General features: G+C 44.0%; 1 protein-coding gene across 3 annotated transcripts in view; it reads right to left on the bottom strand.

Moving 5' to 3' along the window:
• Positions 1-17,474, bottom strand: part of DDR1 (discoidin domain receptor tyrosine kinase 1) — an 81,515-nt gene that overhangs the window by 58,778 nt on the left and 5,263 nt on the right. Inside the window, exon 1 of one of the 3 annotated variants that reach the window (XM_083356841.1) lies at positions 13,374-13,399. The exons of the other annotated variants lie outside the window; for them this stretch is intronic. The gene's annotated coding sequence lies outside the window, so the exon portion shown is untranslated. Of the gene's footprint in view, positions 1-13,373; positions 13,400-17,474 lie in introns of those variants that run through there. 3 annotated transcript variants of the gene reach the window in all.

Below are 17,474 nucleotides of genomic sequence, written 5' to 3'. Positions count from 1 at the left end.
TCCTTGTCTGTCCTTTTGGAGCTTTGGAAAATAAGTTTGACCCTCTCATCTATGTGACAGCCCCTCAAATATTGGAACACTGCTATCATGTCCCCCCTGGCCCTTCTCTTCACTAGACTAGCCACGTCCAGTTCTTGCAACCGTTCTTCATAAATTTTAGCCTTCCGGCCCCTAATCATATTTGTCACTCTTCTCTGCACTCTGCACTATTTCTAGAATACTGACATCTTTTTTATAGGTCACCAACCAAAACTGCATGCAGTATTCCAGATGTGGTCTTACTAAGGGCTTTATCTACTGTATAAAGTTAAAGATAGCTCACGTGATCTTGATTGAATCCCTCTGTTAATGTAATTTAGGATTGCACTGGCTTTCTTGGCTGCTGCCACCACACACTGCTGGCTCATATTTAATATCTTAAAAGTTGCCAAGGTTGAGAAATATTGCCCTAAACAAAGCGTGTTCCTGGTTCTCTCATATATCTTCCCCTCTTGCCCGCTAAATTTTTAAGAACGAAAGAAAATATTTGGTAGATTAAATCAAGCACTTCTACATCCTGCTTGAAACACGGATAAAAAGGATGACTATAGTAAGTCCCTCACTATGATATAATAGCAACTATGGGAAATGGAATTAAGAGATATATTGTTTCTCATCCTTATGGTAAAATATAGCCACCAAGAGTGTTATCCTGCATGAAAATCTTTGAATACGGTGCTCCCCAAACCTGGGTAAATTAACTCAAATTGTGTAAAAGTGATAGTTCTTTGGGTAATGATCCACAAACCCATTACCTAGCACAGCAGGTTTTCAATTAATTTAAAGATTACCACGTATAGTAAAATATATTTGAAAATCTCCCAAAGTATTCCTACTGAGATGAACATTGATGAAATTACGATGGCAACTTGTTTGAAATGATGGGAAGATTCATATTGATTTTATAATAATAATAATAATAATAAGTTGGAAGGGACCTTGGAGGTCATCTAGTCCAACCCCCTGCTCAGGCTGGAAACCCTATACCACGGGTCGGCAACCCGCGGCTCCGGAGCCGCCCGGTGCGCGCGCACCTCTTCGAACGGACAGTGGTGCGCGCGCACCTCTCCAAATGGAGAGTGGCACCGCCCGTTTGGAGAGGTGCGCGCGCACCTCTCCGAATGGGTGCAGGTGCGCGCGCACCTCCCCAAACCTTTGGAGAGATGCGCGCGGACCTCCGCGCAAATGGGCAGCGGCGCCGCTCATTGGGAAAGCTGCCGCGGCCCGTTTGCAGGCTGCCAAAAGCGGCAGCTCTGCAAACGGGCCGTGGCAGCTTTCCCAACAAGCGGCGCCGCTGCCCATTCCGAGAGGTGCGCGCGCACCTCTCCGAACGAGCGGAGGTGCGCGCGCACCTCCCCAAAACTTTGCAGAGGTGCGCGCGGACCTCCGCGCGAACGGGCAGCGGCGCCGCTGTTAAGCAGTGAGAGGGCAGATGAAAGAAAGCATGCTGTATTCTCATCTTCGCCGTTTCGAAATCCCTGAATCTCTCTTCTTCCACCGACCCCCCCCCGCCCCCGGGCACGCCAAAGAAACCAAACAGAGCCAAATCAGAACCTCGTTAAAACGGGATAGAAAACCAAAAAAGTCCCAAAAAGTTGAAACGATTCGCCTTTTAAAAGACACACGTTCCTCAAGCCCAGCTTTAAAGCGGTCTCAGCCTCACCGAGTATATCGGGGGACGCTCTCTCCCCTCCCTCTTGCGTGAATCCTTTATCATCAGGACGCGATTACACGCGAGTCGTTCGAGGCGGGCAAAAAAAACCAAACCCGACGCGGCCTCGGGACGGTGAGGCCGGTCCAAAGCTGACAGGTCGGCTCCCTCAACCCTGTAACGCAATCAAGGGGAAGCAGGAGATCATAAAGGCTGCGGTCCTACATTGCTCAGTCGACCCAAAGCCCTATCAACCATTTTATGGCTGGCGAGGAGCGGGAACGCAGCTGGAGCGTGGAAAGCAGCTTTGCAACTGACAAAAATATTCCCCAGTAACCGAAGCGCCGTGAACTGCAGTCCCCGACACTATTAACATGCAACCAGTGTGGGTGCAACTACTGCCCTTCCCCCTCTCCCCACCCCATATCGCGGATCTCTTTTCCTTGGCGGAGTTATCTTGGGAGTCGCTGCAAGCAGCAAATCTTTTTAAGATGTTTCTGACAGAGGCTTGAGAGTGGGGATGGGGAGAGGAACTACACCTGGGGTGTTGGGAATTATTTTCTCCTTTATTCAGAATTACGGATCCATTTACTTCCAGATCAGTGGTGCCACCGCTGTTGCCATGACAGCAGGAGGGGCAGGGCCTCCGCGATTTACAACCCCCCCCTTCCCCACCCAAACGACCAGCCCCGGGAAAGTGGCTTCGGGACTTCTTTTTCTTGCTTCTAAGCATAGGCACCAATCTGGGAAAAGTAACGCGCGCGTCTTTCTCGTCTCCCGCCACGCCTCCCATTGGCGTCTGCTACGGCATACATAGGAAAAGCGAAGTTAGCTGGGGCGGTTCCCCGCGGCGGAGAGATTCTTGAACGGGATTCTTGAACCCGCGGTCCATCTTGGCTCCTCTCGGGGAGGGGGGAGGCGGCTGTGTAGCCGGCACCATGGACGAGGCCTACGACGTGATCGTGCTGGGCACCAGCTTGACCGTGAGTCCTTCGGAGCCACTCACCCTGCCTCTTCCTCTCCCCATCCCGGCATCTTCCACCCCTTGCGCCCCTCCATGCAATTTTGCATTCCTTTCCCTCCGGCTCCTGCATCCATGTCCGTCATCAGCAAACCATCACACATTAAAAAAATGGCAACCGCGTGCGTCCTTGCATGCACAAGAAAAACCCGTTTTGCACATGCGCAAAATGTTTTTTTGCGCATGCGCATGCATGGACGCACGCATGCGGCTCCCAGTTTCTTTTATGTGTCATGGAACCGGTTCCCAGTGGCTCTTTACCTTTTTTAGGTTGCCGACCCCTGCCCTATACCATTTCAGGCAAATGGCTGTCCAGTCTCTTCTTAAAAACTTCCAGTGTTGGAGCATTCACCACTAATACTTGTAGTCCTCGAGTTGTGACCATTTATCCAGCAACTGTTTGAAATTACAACGGTGCTGAAGGAACAGACTTGGGACCTGCTCTTTGAAAAATAATAATAATAATAATAATAATAATAATAATAATAATAATAATAATAATAATAATAATAATAATAATAATAACAACAACAACAACAACAATAATAATAAGGAGAAGGAGAAGAAGAAGAAGAAGAAGAAGAAGAAGAAGAAGAAGAAGAAGAAGAAGAAGAAGAAGAAGAAGAAGAAGAAGAAGAAGAAAGTTGGAAGGGATCTTGGAGGTCATCTAGTCCAACCCCCTGCTCAGGCAGGAAACCCTATACCAGGGGTAGGCAACCTCGGCTCTTTTATGACTCATAGACTTCAACTCCCAGAATTCCTGAGCCAGCTATGCTGGCTCAGGAATTCTGGGAGTTGAAGTCCATGAGTCATAAAAGAGCCGAGGTTGCCTACCCCTGCCCTATACCATTTCAGGCAAATAAGATTTTCTGATAAGCAGTTTTGGGGAACGAGGGAAAAGGTTGGAGAAGCTCTGGTTTAATCCTTTTTTACAGGGAGTCCTTGACATACGACCAATCGCTTAACAACCATCTGAAATTATGATGGAGCTGAGGTTGGTGTCTTATGGCCCGTACAGCATTTTGGATCATCATAAAATATCATGCCCCCTCCCAATGGTCACGTGACTTCAATTCAAGTACAGGTAGTCCTTGACTTATGACAACAGTTGAGACCAAAATTTATGTTGTGAATTACTGCAATTGGTAAGTTAATAACCCAGTTGTTAAGTGCCACTGTAACTTTGAATGATCACTAAATGAACTGCTGTAAGTTGAGGACTACCTGTATTTGGCAATAAACTACTCCATTGACTCTGCTTGTCAGAAGGTCACAAAAGGAAATCATGTGACCCTCGGACATGTCAATGGTCATAAATATGAACCAGTTGCCAAGCATCTGAATTTTGATCATGTGACCATCGGAGTGCTGCAAAGGTCGTAACTGTGAAAAACGGTCGTTGAGTCACCTTTTTCAGTGCCGCTGTAACTTTGAGTGGTCACTAAACAGACTGTTGCAAGTCGAAGACTACCTGGTATTTGGCAATAAGTTCATCTTTATGACTGGTTGCAGTGTCCCACAATCATGGGACCGCAATTTGCAGTGGGTTTTACAGGTTTCTGTCGTAAAAAAATAATAATTCCCATTTGCACTTACGATCCTAATGTCATGGTTCCGACAGATGAAACTCTTCAAAAGAACTTTGAGGCATTGTTTACCTTAAAGGATCTTTTATTCGAGCAGCATAATATCGGCACTTACATAATCAAAGTCAACAACTGAATTTCCCTCCCTTGGGCACATAGTATCAAAGCATAATTCCCTCCTCCAATTAGCAGTCATAAATCACATTCTCCAATTAACTTGAAGCGTGGGCTTCCTCTCCAGCCCGCCAATTCTTTATCAACTCTGGGTTCATTAACCTTGATTCTCATGCTAAGTTTAGTGTTGTTATGCCTAGCTGGACTCTCATTCACATTCCCCCCCCTCCCAGCATCATCTAACTCTAAAAGAGAAAAAGATGGCTACATTTCCATCTGTTGTCAATGCAAAAACATCCGATGTTAGCAGCGTTGACACCTGACATTAGCTGAACGACCCCACTGATTCACTTAATGACCACTGAAAAAAATGTCATAAAATCAAGTCCAGTCATGCGGGTGCCTTGTTTTACAACTGTAATGACTTCCAAACAGGAATCCTGTCCCAACTCAAGGACTACCTGAAAAGCCATTAAAATCCAGGACAGAGTTGGAATGGTCCGTGAAAGACATAAATACAGAGTCCATGATAAGTGCAGGAATCCCAATCGACTGATCCATAAAAGAAGAGCACCTGAAGCTTCCACCCATATCAGCTTCATTAGATGAAACCGTGTTCGGGTGCTATATTTAAAAAGCAGATTTTTATTTTATTTTTTGCCTACTGAGATCTCTGCCTGTAATGAAAATTCTGCCTGAAATTTACCCCATGCAGGAAGTCCAATCCAAGAATTGTTTCTTGAAGAACAGGCAAATTGCGTAATTCTGCATGCTCCTTCCTCACTTTTTTTTCCTAAAACTAAAAAAGTCTAAAATGTTCTCTCCATTCCTTGCTGAATTCAAGTTGCCATCCTACTTTTCTCCACCTTTTGCATTTACCTTGTCTTTTTTTAAGTGGCAACAACTAGATCTGTATATTTTATTTCACTTGCAGGTACACCACAAATATGTACCAAGGTTTTATGACATTAGGCAGTTTTATTTCCTAACAATTTCTGACACGGTTGTTTTTGCAGACTCTGGCTCATCTCCACTGTATGCTCCACTCTTAGTTAAAGAGGGATGAAGAAAGATGTTCTTTAAAAAAAACATGTTGCAAATTAACATTTCCAACCTCTCACCTACTGTATTTTCCAGCGTATAAGACGACTTTTTAACCCATGAAAATCATCTCAAAAGTTGGGGGGTCGTCTTATACGCCCAGTCGTCTTATACGCTGGAAAATACGGTAATTTTCTACTGCTGATGTCAAGAAAAAAGAAATAACGTTTAATAATATCTGTAATGCAGTGTAGGAATTCAGCTTATAACAACGTTACAGCCTGTTTCCAAGGAACGAGACATTTTTCTGTTTGGAAGACTGTCTAATGCATTGCAGCAGGCTCCAGCCTAATATTGCTGTCACTTAAGAAGGCGGGGGGGGGGGGAAAGCTGAAAAGTCACAAAGTGGCATATTTCACAACAGGCCACATAAAAGCCTAAGCCAATCAGCAGTGAGATAGCCATATATCTCACCAATTTAATTAGACTCCTCTTCCTATCCAGCTCTTTCATCAGCTCTTAATTTAGTTTGATAAACTGGAAGGAACGTAGTCCCAGAGCCGACAACTTGAAGCAGAAGCAATCCATTTCCTAATTCCTCTACTATTAAAATGTAAAGTGTCTAAACCAGTGATAGTAACTAGAGGAGTATAAATCCAGTTTTAAAATAAAGATAGTCCTCATCTTACATCCACAACTGAGTTGTAACTATGGCAAACGGTCATAAGTTACTTTTGAAGCAATGTGTTTGTAGCCACATTATAGCCCACAGCCCTTCTGCATTTTTACTACCCCACCAAGATTGTCGAAATTCAGGAATCAAACAAGAGAAAAATCATGTGCTACCAGGTCATAAATGATACAGATATTGGAGAAGAGAGTGGAAATTAAGTGGCAGATTGTCTGTGACATCTTTGGCATCTCCAATTCAAAGGATCAGGTAGCAAATGCTTGCAGAAGGCCCTCAAATGGAAGCCCAGACAACGATGGTGAAACCTCTGAAGCTTGGCATGTCAAAAATTTAGAAAATGCCTCACTTGCTGCTGTTGGCGTGTCACCCTCGCCCTGCCCCGTAAAGAAAAAAAAATGTGCATTTTACTGAAGCACAGTATGACAGCCTGGTTCCGTCTTATTGGAACAATTGGCGTTCTTTTTTGACTGGGAAGAGGGATTAGGACAGCAAAAACAGAATGGCCCAGGATTGTGTGACTTTCCTATACATTCCTCCATGCATGTCATCCCATAGCAATGCCTCCCTAATTTTAGGATGACCTTTTGCTTCCTTGAACCAAAGGTGGCCTCAGCGTTTAGAAACTCCATTTCTGGATTGCTCTGAACTTTGCAGGGTGCCACTGTCTAGCATCAGGCAGAAAAAGTAAAGAATTCAAGCATCTGAAAAGGTGAAATCATGGCAACTGGACCAAAATTTATTAAACTGAGACGTTTTGTTACTCATCCAAGTAACCTCTTCAGTTAAAAGCTGGCTGACAAACTGCACTCAACGAGTAGTCCTTAATGGTACTACATCCACATGGAGAGAAGTAAGCAGTGGGGTACCACAAGGCTCCGTCTTAGGCCCAGTACTCTTCAATATCTTCATAAATGGCTTAAATAAGGGAACAGAAGGAAAACTGATCAAATTTGCAGAGGACACTAAACTGGCAGAAATAGCCAACACCCCAGAAGACAACAAACTCAGGATCCCAAAAGATCTTGACAAATTTGAACAATGGGCCTTATCCAACAAAATGAATTTTAATGTGAAGAAGAGCAACGTTTTCCATTTAGACAGGAAAAAAAAATCAAAGGTACATGTACAGATTGGGCAAGACCTGGCTCAAAAATAGTAACTGTGAGAGGGACCTTGGAGTCCTGGTGGACGATCACTTGACCATGAGCCAGCAGTGTGCAGCAGCACCCAAAAAAGCTAATACAATCCTGGGTTGTATAAACAGGCATAGAATCAAGATAACACGAAGTACGAATACCGCTTTATAAAACCCTAGTGAGATGTATCGGGACTGTTTTGCCATTGCCGGCAATGGGGTGGGCGCAGCTTCCGGATGACGCATCCGGCCTGCGGGCCAGCAGTTTGACACCTCTGCTGTTGGGAAAAATAGAAGCTAATGTTGTGAATGTTGTTTTGAGTTCCTGTCTGAGAGGTGAAAGTCACAAATCTCACAGAAGTGGAATCAATAGTGTTGGAGGCTATCATTTAAAACGAGCCTTAAACATTTGTTCTTTTCCACAGTTGTGGAAAATGAGGAAATTCCTCATATAGCAACATTCAAAGTACCAATAGAGGAGAATATTAGTAGTTCGCGGTTGAAATCAGGGATCCTTGATGCTCTCTGAGCTTTGTTGTTTCCTTGCAGATGTTTCATTACCCAGACTAGGTAACATCATCAGCACTAATGATTATACCTAATTTGGATAATGAAATGTCTGCAAGAAAGCAACCAAGCTCAGAGAGCACCAAGGACAGGGGTAGGCAACCCCGGCTCTTTTATGACTCATGGACTTCAACTCCCAGAATTCCTCAGTCAGCTATGCTGACTGAGGAATTTTGGGAGTTGAAGTCCATGAATCATAAAAGAACCGAGGTTGCCTACCCCAGACCAAGGACCTTTAATATTCAAAGTACCTAGGTTTAGGCAAGTTCTTAATTAAATTCCATGGCTAGACTTTTTTTCAAAGTTACAAACTTCAGGCACTACTCAACACTACTCAACACCGTGATCATGTAAATCACTAAAACACTTTAACCTGCTTGGAAGTGTGAGCCTCTTCATTTAATGCAATATTTTCTGACCAGTGAGCCAATTTTAATACAAAAATAACACATACCAGTGACCAGAGTTTTTGAAACACAGTGTCGCTTTATGAAATTAGCATGGACTACTTGTCAAAAGATGGATTATTTGGAGAACTAGAAAAATTAGATTCCATGTTGCAATTAGATTCCCTAATCCTAACCCATCATCAGGGCTTTTTTTGTCATAGAACGCCCAAAACGGAGTTCTGGCAACCTTTTATGGATGGAGCCTTGTAGGGTAAGCAACCAATTTTAGTCACCGTACTACAAAAAAAAATGTTGAGACCTTGGAAAAAGTTCAGAGAAGAGCAACTAAGATGATCCAAGGCCTGGAGACTAAAACATATAAAAAACGGCTGCAGGATTTGGGTTTGGTTAGTCTAAAGCAGGGGTAGGCAACGTCGGCTCTTTTATGACTTATGGACTTCAACTCCCAGAATTCTGGGAATTGAAGTCCATGAGTCATAAAAGAGCCGACGTTGCCTACCCCTGGTCTAAAGAAAAGAAGAAATAGGGGTGACATGATAGCAGTATTCCAGTATTTGAGGGGCTGCCACAAAGAAGAGGGGGTCAAACTATTCTCCAGCGCACCAGAGGGCAGGATAAGAAACAACTGTTAGAAACTAATAAAAGAGAGAAGCAACCTGGAATTAAGGAGAAACTTTCTAACAGTGAGGACAATTAACCAGTGGAACAGCTTGCCTTCAGAAATCATAGGCACTCCATCACTGGAGGTTTTTAAGCAGAGACACTAGACCAGGGGTCTTCAAACTTGGCCCTTTCATGTCTTGTGGACTTCAACTCCCAGAATTCCTCAGCCAGGCACACCTGGCTGAGGAATTCTGGGAGTTGAAGTCCACAAGTCATCAAAGGGCCAAGTTTGAAGACCCCTGCACTAGACAGTCACCTGTCTGAGATGGTATAGGTTCTCCTGCTTGAGCAGGGGGCTGGACTAGAAGACCTCTAAGGTACCTTCCAGCTCTATTCTATTCTAAAATGAAAAATTTAGGTTAGGCAGAGAGTCAGAGAATTCACATACACAGAGAATTCAAGTCTTGGATTTTGCAATGGCTCACTCAAAAAAAATAAAATAATCCAGAAAAGAAAGTATACAGGAAGAATGTCCCTAAAAAACATTTCCCCACCTGTTTTTCTTCGCTCTCTTTTTCCCCCCCTTAAAATCTCCCATCAAGTGTTCCAAACAAAGATTTAAAGCATCTGCCTCATTTTGGACAGATTAATTTTCTCAATCTGAAAAAAAAAGAGAGCCCACAGAATGCTGGAGGGTTAAAGAAATGCCGACATTTATGAACTGCATCAGCTTGTCCAAAGTACTTTGCGTATTCCAGGCTAGACATAATGGCGGGAGCCGAATTTGTTTGTTCACATGTCTGCTATAATTTATCTATAAAACGTGGGGGGGGGAGGAGACGGATGTAATTTTAGTCTCAAGAGGATCGCAGAGGGGGCAAGACACTCAACCCTTCCCCCACCCCCAAATTCTCCACAAACAGCCCTGCCTCAACATGAGATAAAAGGATACTGGGAGAGAGCAAAAATTATCTAGGGATGATGAATCATGGAGGGGAAGGAGAAGAACTACTGGTAACGTAGTAAACCGCCCTGAGTCCTTCGGGAATAAGGCGGTATGGAAAACTAAATAAATAAATAAATAAATAAATAAATAAATAAGTAAATAAGTAAATAAATAAATAAATAAATAAATAAATAAATAAATAAATAAATAAATAAATAAATAAATACAGTAAATGTACCCCCAAAAAGGTACTTGCCTCCTGGATTTGAAGTTCAGACAGCCAACCCCTCCCCGCACAGTCATGTGATTGCATTTTGGGCACTCGGCAACCAGCCCACATTTACGGACATTTGCAGCATCCCGTAATCACGTGACTGTCGTTTATGACAATACTTTCCAGTTTCAGGCAATAACTGCCCATTGGGGGCAATGGGTTCATTGAACAACTGTAGCATTTGCTTTAACAATCGTCGTGATTTGCTTAATGACCATCACACACAAAAAAGTTTGCAAAATCAAATCCATCATGTGCTGACCTGCTTAATGACCGGCATAACCTACAATCGTAATTCCAGGCTGAACTATAGTCTTAAATCTAAGACTACCTGTAAGTTGGAGGCCGATTCAATTCTCTTCACCTGTGGGCGTCCTTTAAAAAGGCCACGCATCTGGACATCCTTCTGCTATCTGGATTTCAACTCCCAGAATTCTCAGCAAGGATATCCGTGTAGCTAAGGGGGTGGAGGCAGAAAAAGGTCCTAATGGTGGCCAGAGTTATGAAATCAAAGCCTCATTTTATTTTATGTGTGTTAAGTCGTGGGCTCTTGGGAGCAGGAATGACGACATGAGGCTGAGTACAGGATAACTCATACTTTATTCTTGCTGGAACTGTACTGAAACCTGGGCTGCAACCAGCCACAATATTTATTTATTTATTTATTTATTTATTTATTTATTTATTTATTTATTTATTTAGATTTATATACCACCCTTTCCCGAAGGACTCAGGGCATTTAAAAAAAATCAATACAAACGTTAAAACAAATTAAAAAAGATTAAATAAAACCCTGAGAAAAATTAAAAACCCCAGTTAAAATTAAAATTAAAAAATTCTCAGCCTGGGCCAGAGAGCTCGAAGAGCCAGGTCTTCAGGTCTCGGCGGAATGAACGGAGGTCGGGGGCAGTCCTAAGCTCCGCAGGCAGCTGGTTCCACAGGGCAGGCGCACCCACTGAGAAGGCCCTACCCCTGGGTGTTACCCGCCGGCAATCTTTAACCGGCGGCACCCTGAGAAGACCCTCCCTGTGGGAGCGCACTGGACGAAGGGAGCTTGATGCTGGCAGCAGGTGTTCCTAGCCCCTAGGTGGCAGCCAATAGATTCGAACCCACTCAAGCCACCTGGGGCTAGCCAATTGCAGGAGAGGAGACAGCAAGTCTGGAATACTGGAGAGCCGTTAGACACTCCAGTAACGCACGTGGTGTATCACCACAAGCCCAGTACATAACAATGTGCATCACTTTAATCCCACGAGGATGACTGTCTTAACATTTTTTTTATTCTCCCCATCCTCTGTAGGGATGCCCAGATTCTCAGCAATAGCTTTGTTGGCTCAGCAATTCTGGGAGTTGAAGTCCATACATCTGGGGGGCATCTGGTCCAGGGAATGCTGCTTCCCTTCACTGCTTTAACACAAATGGGGCAGGGCTGTAGCAAATGGCATCTATTGTCTTGCCCGAGAGCCTTCTGTCAGACATCTACCACCTGAGCTCAGTCCCCAGCCTCCGAAGGTTGTTGACACAAAGTGGACTTTTATTAACTACAAGTAGAGTAATCCTACTAAAGCTATTCAGTTTTAATTACATTTAAATGTCATTGGAATCAAATCAAGGCCATTTTTGCCTGACTTCTCCCATTGGCAAGTGACCCTCTCCTTTGGTATTCTATCCCCCCCACCCCCGCCCCCGCAAAAATTGGTATCTTGCTCTTCCAGATCCTGGAGCTTATAGCTGAGAGTCTATTCAGCCTATTATAGCCTTTATATCTAGTTCCTCTTGACCAAGGATCTCCAAACTTAGCAACTTTAAGACTTGTGGAGTTCAACTTCCAGAATTTCCCAGCCAGCATGCTCTTGGCTGATAATAGCTGGAAGTAATTTAATCAAAAATAGCATTTTTATTAATGCCACCCTCAACCAGCCTTGGGGGGAAAAGGTGATATGGCTCAGTTGATGTTATCCTTATCATGAGATCCATTCTTTGCATCAATATAGGCTAGGTTTGAACTTACAATTCCTGGCCAAGAGTCTTGAGCAGGTAATGGCGAAGCAATTCTACTCAATTAGGAATAAAATTGATTTTTTGGCTCTGTTACATGTCAATGTCAGGCCAGAGCACGGCAGGAGAAGGCATTTGACAAGATGTAAAAAGAAAAATGTATCCCTGGTGGCTTTTGATAACACCAATAAGGTATACAAGTAGTCCTTGATTTACAACTGCAATAAAGACCAGGAAATTCACTGTTAAGTAGTGTTATTGTTAAGGGGGCGTCATGTGACCGCACCCAATTTCATGACTTTTTTGTGTAAATAAATCACCCACTTCCCCATTGACTTTGTTGGTCCGAAACTGGGGGGGGTGGGGGGCGGAGGTGAAGAGTTGCAAATGGGTGATCAAATGACCCCAGGACTCTGCAACCATTCCAAGTATATCATGCCGGTTGCCAAGGACTCAAATCACAATCCTTTGACTATACAGATATTGTAATGCAGGGGTGTCAAACTCAATTTCATTGAGGGCCGCATCAGCATTGCGGTTGCCCTCAAGGGTCCGGGTGGGTATGGGCAGGGTGGGCGTGGCCTACTGGGTGGGCATGGCTAGAGTGGGTGTGGCTTAATGGGTGGGCGTGGCCAGCTCTACCTCGTTCGCATCAAGGGTGGCTATGGGGGCCTGGGCAGGAGTGGGACAGATCTGAGGGTCTCTGGCAGGAGGAGGGTCTCTGGGCCAGGGCCAAGGCAGTGGGGGCCGTTCCCTCACTGTTTCCAGGAAGGCTTCGCGGGCCACATGAAACCACTTCGTGGGCCGGATCCGGCCCCCGGGCCTTGTGTTTGACATGTCTGTTGTAATGGTTGCAAATACAAACTCCACTCTAAGTCGTTTTTTTCATAGAACATGGAACATAGAATAATAGAGTTGGAAGGGACCTTGGAGGTCCAACCCCCTCCTCGAGCATTTATACCATTTCAGATAAATGTTTGTCCAGGATCTTTTTGAAAGCCTCCAGTGATGGAGCACCCACAACTTCTGAAGGCAAGCTGTTCCGTTGGCTGACTGCTCTCACTGTTTGGAAATTTCTCCTTAGTTTTAGGTCGCTTCTCTCCTTTAGTTAGTTTCCATCCGTTGTTTCTTGTCTTGCCTTCTGGTGCTTTGGAAAATAGTTTGACCCCCCTCATCTTTTGTAGAAGCCCTTCAAATATCTGGAACGCTGCTATCATGTCTCCCCTAGTCCTTCATAATACTAGATAAACTCAACTTGGAACAGTCACTAAATGAATGGTCATACGTCGAAGATTACCTGTAATGGTTAAGAAACCAGAATGGGCCTGGGGAGATTCAGATTTTAGCCCCCACTCTGCCAAAGAAGTTCTCTGAGGGACTTTTGGCCACTCTCTAATCTTTTGAGGCTGTTGTGAGATAAAACAGAAGGAAAGAGCACAGCACCATGAGCTATAATTCAAATAAATATTCCAGACCACAATGTCAGTCAGGAGTAGGTGAGGGGTTTGGGGAATCCCCGTTCTTGGGATTTTACAGTTTAATCATGTGCTTGACTCAGTGCCAATCCGTACACATAAACACACACACACACACACACACACACACACACACACACTCTCTTTTCTACTCCATCAAATCCTTAAGGCAACTAACAACCTTTAACAAACCAAAGCAGCCTTCAAACATTACGTTGACTTAAAAATCCCAATATTAAAATCACTTGACAACCTATACAGAACTTCCTATAAAATTATAAATATTTAATACGGCTACCCAGTATAAACTACTACAATCCGCAGAGATAAATAGAAAGGGAAAACACAACTACCTGAAAAATATGCTTTGTTCTAGGCATGGAAGAGAAGTACCAACTCTGATATTTGGCCAAGGCATCGCAGACAGGATTGTGATTTAGCCAAACAGATACCTGAGGATGCCATATTGGTCATCACCATCACGATGATGATGATGATAACTTTATTGTCACTTTGAATGTACACCAATCGGCATACATCAAAATGAAATTTCGTTGCATACAGCTCTCAAAGGGTCACCACCTCCGATATATACTCCTTGTTCGTGGCCCACTCAAATTTCACATTGTCCATTTTAGTCTCTAGGGAGTGAGCGATGGCAAACAGGACAGATGGAAATGGGGCTCCATGTGGATTAGCCCTCAAATTCGCTTGTATTCTGACAACCTCGCCTTCTTTCCTTTTTCTGATCCTGACTCTTCCACCCTTTCCTTAAAGAGGCCTTGCTTCTTTTCGCCCCTGGAGCACGCTGCTGCCGCCGCCACCAACTCCTCCAAAAGCCTCTCTCTCTTCCTCTGGGCCTGCCAACAGCCTCATCCAGTTCCTTCGCTCCATAAGCTCCAGGTCCTCTCCTCCTCTGCCTCCTCTGGAAACAGCCCTGATTTGCAATACAATCCATCACTGGGCCAGCAGTCAGATCTTGCTGCTGGTAGAACAGATTCAAACAGTGCCAACGAGTTTTAACGGTCTCACCAACAGTTCCAAAACAACTAGAAACTCGCCATGCCAGCAAAGATTGTCGGTCGTATGTCGATTATCATTCCTTAACATCCGGTAACCAGAGATAAACAATCTCGGAATGTGGAAATTGCATTTTCCGGTCATTTTAGAAAGAGCGACACGCTATGCAACATGCTTTTGGTGTGTCAGACACATGGTTTACATAGAGTGGCCTCTGCTTAATCATACCTTATTGAACAAGCTACCAATAGTTGAGATCGAATGTCCCTCTGAGTGACAGAGAATTCATGCCAACATCTATTTATAAAGCAAACTGGGCACTGCCCACTTCAGAGACGGGGGTGTTCTGGGAATGAAAGTGCACAGGTCTTAAAAGTTGACAAGCTAGGACACCCCTGCTCCAAAGCATTGTTTCTGAACCTCAACAACTTTAAGATGCATGTACTTCAACTCCCAGAATTCCCCCAGTCAGAATGCTGGCTGGGGGAATTCTGGCAGTTGAAGTCCACGCATCTTAAAGTTGATGAGGTTCAGAAACACAGCGGATGGATAATATTGCAATAATCATGATCTATCAACATATATTTCAACAACCCCCTATCATAAACAGTCAAAATCCCAATTTTCTATCCACACATGCGCTAAAAGCTGGGATCCCCACAGCACACCCACATCTTGCTGTTTGTGAATCCACCCCACCTCCCACAGACACAACAAATCACAGTTTCCAGCCACATAATGTACAAAGACAGAACAAATAAATCATGTTTGTCTTTAAAGCTCCATCCCTGAATTCCTTCCGCCTCCTCCACATGTTGGAGCCTGCCTTTGCCCAAACTGAAGGCAGGAAATGTGCTTTGCAAAAGCACTAAACGTGAGACTTGTTGGGTTGCCAATTTTATAGGCAATGCCAGTTCTTTCATGGTGGGGAGCCACATCAACTGAATACAAGGTAGTCTTCTACTTACAACCACAACTGAGCCCAAAATTTCTGTTGCTAAGCAAGTTAGTTATTGAGTTTTGCCACAGTTGTCAAGGGAATCACTGCAGATGTTAAGTGAGCAACACGGTTGTTAAGGGAATCTGGCTTCCCCACTGGCTTTGCTTGTCAGAAGTCTGCAAAAGTTGATCACATGACCCCAGGACACTGCAACTGTCCTAAGTACATGCCAGTTGCCAACTGCCCAAATTTTGATCACGTGACCTTGGGGATGCTGCAATGGTCATAAGTGTGAAAAAGACGTAAGTCACTTTTTCCAGTGCCATTGTAACTTTGAATGGTCACTAAACGAATGACTGTAAGTCAAAGACTACCTGTCTGTTGCTGAACTCGAATCTGTGCCAAGAACAAAGGAGAAAGGCATACTGGTGATCAGTACTGGACCTTCAGTCAAGGAAACTCCCAATCTTTCTTCATTCTTTCTCAGCACGACCCACCTCACAGGAATGTTGTGGGGGAAAATAGGAAAGGTATCTTCTATACACAGGTATACTGTGTTCCCTGAGGGGGCAACATAAGCTAAAAGATAGTTAGCTTTTGAAAGGCCTGGCAAGAACACTCTCCCTATGTTGGGCAGGAATTTTATTTGGTTAAATTGAATTTGGAATGTAATTAAAACCAACTAATCTATTTTTTTAATTTTCCTCTTCAGCCCCTTTCCAAATTGCAATTTTGGTGGCATCTTCTATAAGACCTCATGGCCTAAACGTATCGCTATATCACAGAGCACAATTGTAAAACGTAACGGTAAAGGTTCCCCCGCACGTGCGTGCTAGTCGTTTCCAACTCTAGGGGCCAGTGCTCATCTCCTTTTTAAAGCCGAAGAGCCAGCACTTATCCGAGGACGTCTCCATGGTCATGTGGCCGGCATGACTAGACGCCAAAGGCGCACGGAACGCTGTTACCTTCCCACCATAGTGGTCCCTATTTTTCTACTTGCATTTTTACGTGCTTTCGAACTGCTAGGTTGGCAGAAGCTGGGACGAGTAACAGGAGCTCACTCTGTTACGCGGCACTCGGGATTCGACCCGCCAAACTGCCGACCTTCAGATCGACAAGCTCAGCGTCCCAACCCACTGAGCCACCGCGTCCCTAATAGCACAGTTGTAGGCCTCCAGAATACAGTGTCTTTGAGAACAGGATGCTGGTTTAATCCTGGTTCCTGTTGGCATCATGTCAGAAAGGAGAACTTCAGCTCAGCTCCTGGCAAATTTCCACTAAAGCAGCCTCTGATTCTGCCAGATGACCTGAACTGGGTAAAAGGCCTGTTCCATCAAGGAATACATTTATTAATAGAATGGATGAGTGAACAATTTCATTGGACGATTATACAGAGAGCTGGGAAGTATAACCATGCAATGGTGAGGATAGAAAAGACAGGAACTCTGGACCTTCAGTACCTTAGTCCATTTAGGATTTGGAAGACAGACAACCTAGTGGTCAAAAAAGGCAAGGTGGCACTTGTGATGGTGCCAAAACATGTAAACATAATGTTTATCCTAGGCTAAGCAATAAACTTCCATTTGAAATTGGGTTTTTCTGCCTCAGCAACAACTTTTCTATATTAGCAGACCAGATTCAGTGGCCTTGGATGTTGATAGACTGAAAAATGATCATTTCTGTATTTTGCTTTTCTGGAATCATGCAGGTCAGCAATTCTGAAATGCTGTTATTGTATTAGAACTCTGCTTATGCTCTGAAAGCCAAGTGGATTAAAAATAACTCACTATGCTGGAGGGACCAGAGTGTTGTTGTTGTTGTTTTTTATTTAAAAGCCTATACACAAAGAATGAGGCCTTATCTTATGATTTATGATGAATGTATTTTTATGATCATGATTTACCACTTGTTGCTTGTAGGTACACTGAGAGCTTATGCACCGGAGACAAATTCCTTGTGTGTC

This window comes from Vipera ursinii, assembly GCF_947247035.1.
Source record: "Vipera ursinii genome assembly, chromosome: 2".
NCBI classification, from domain to species: Eukaryota; Metazoa; Chordata; class Lepidosauria; order Squamata; family Viperidae; genus Vipera; species Vipera ursinii.
The sequence above is the reverse complement of the archived record's forward strand: the minus strand, read 5'-3'. Positions and strand labels throughout refer to the sequence as shown.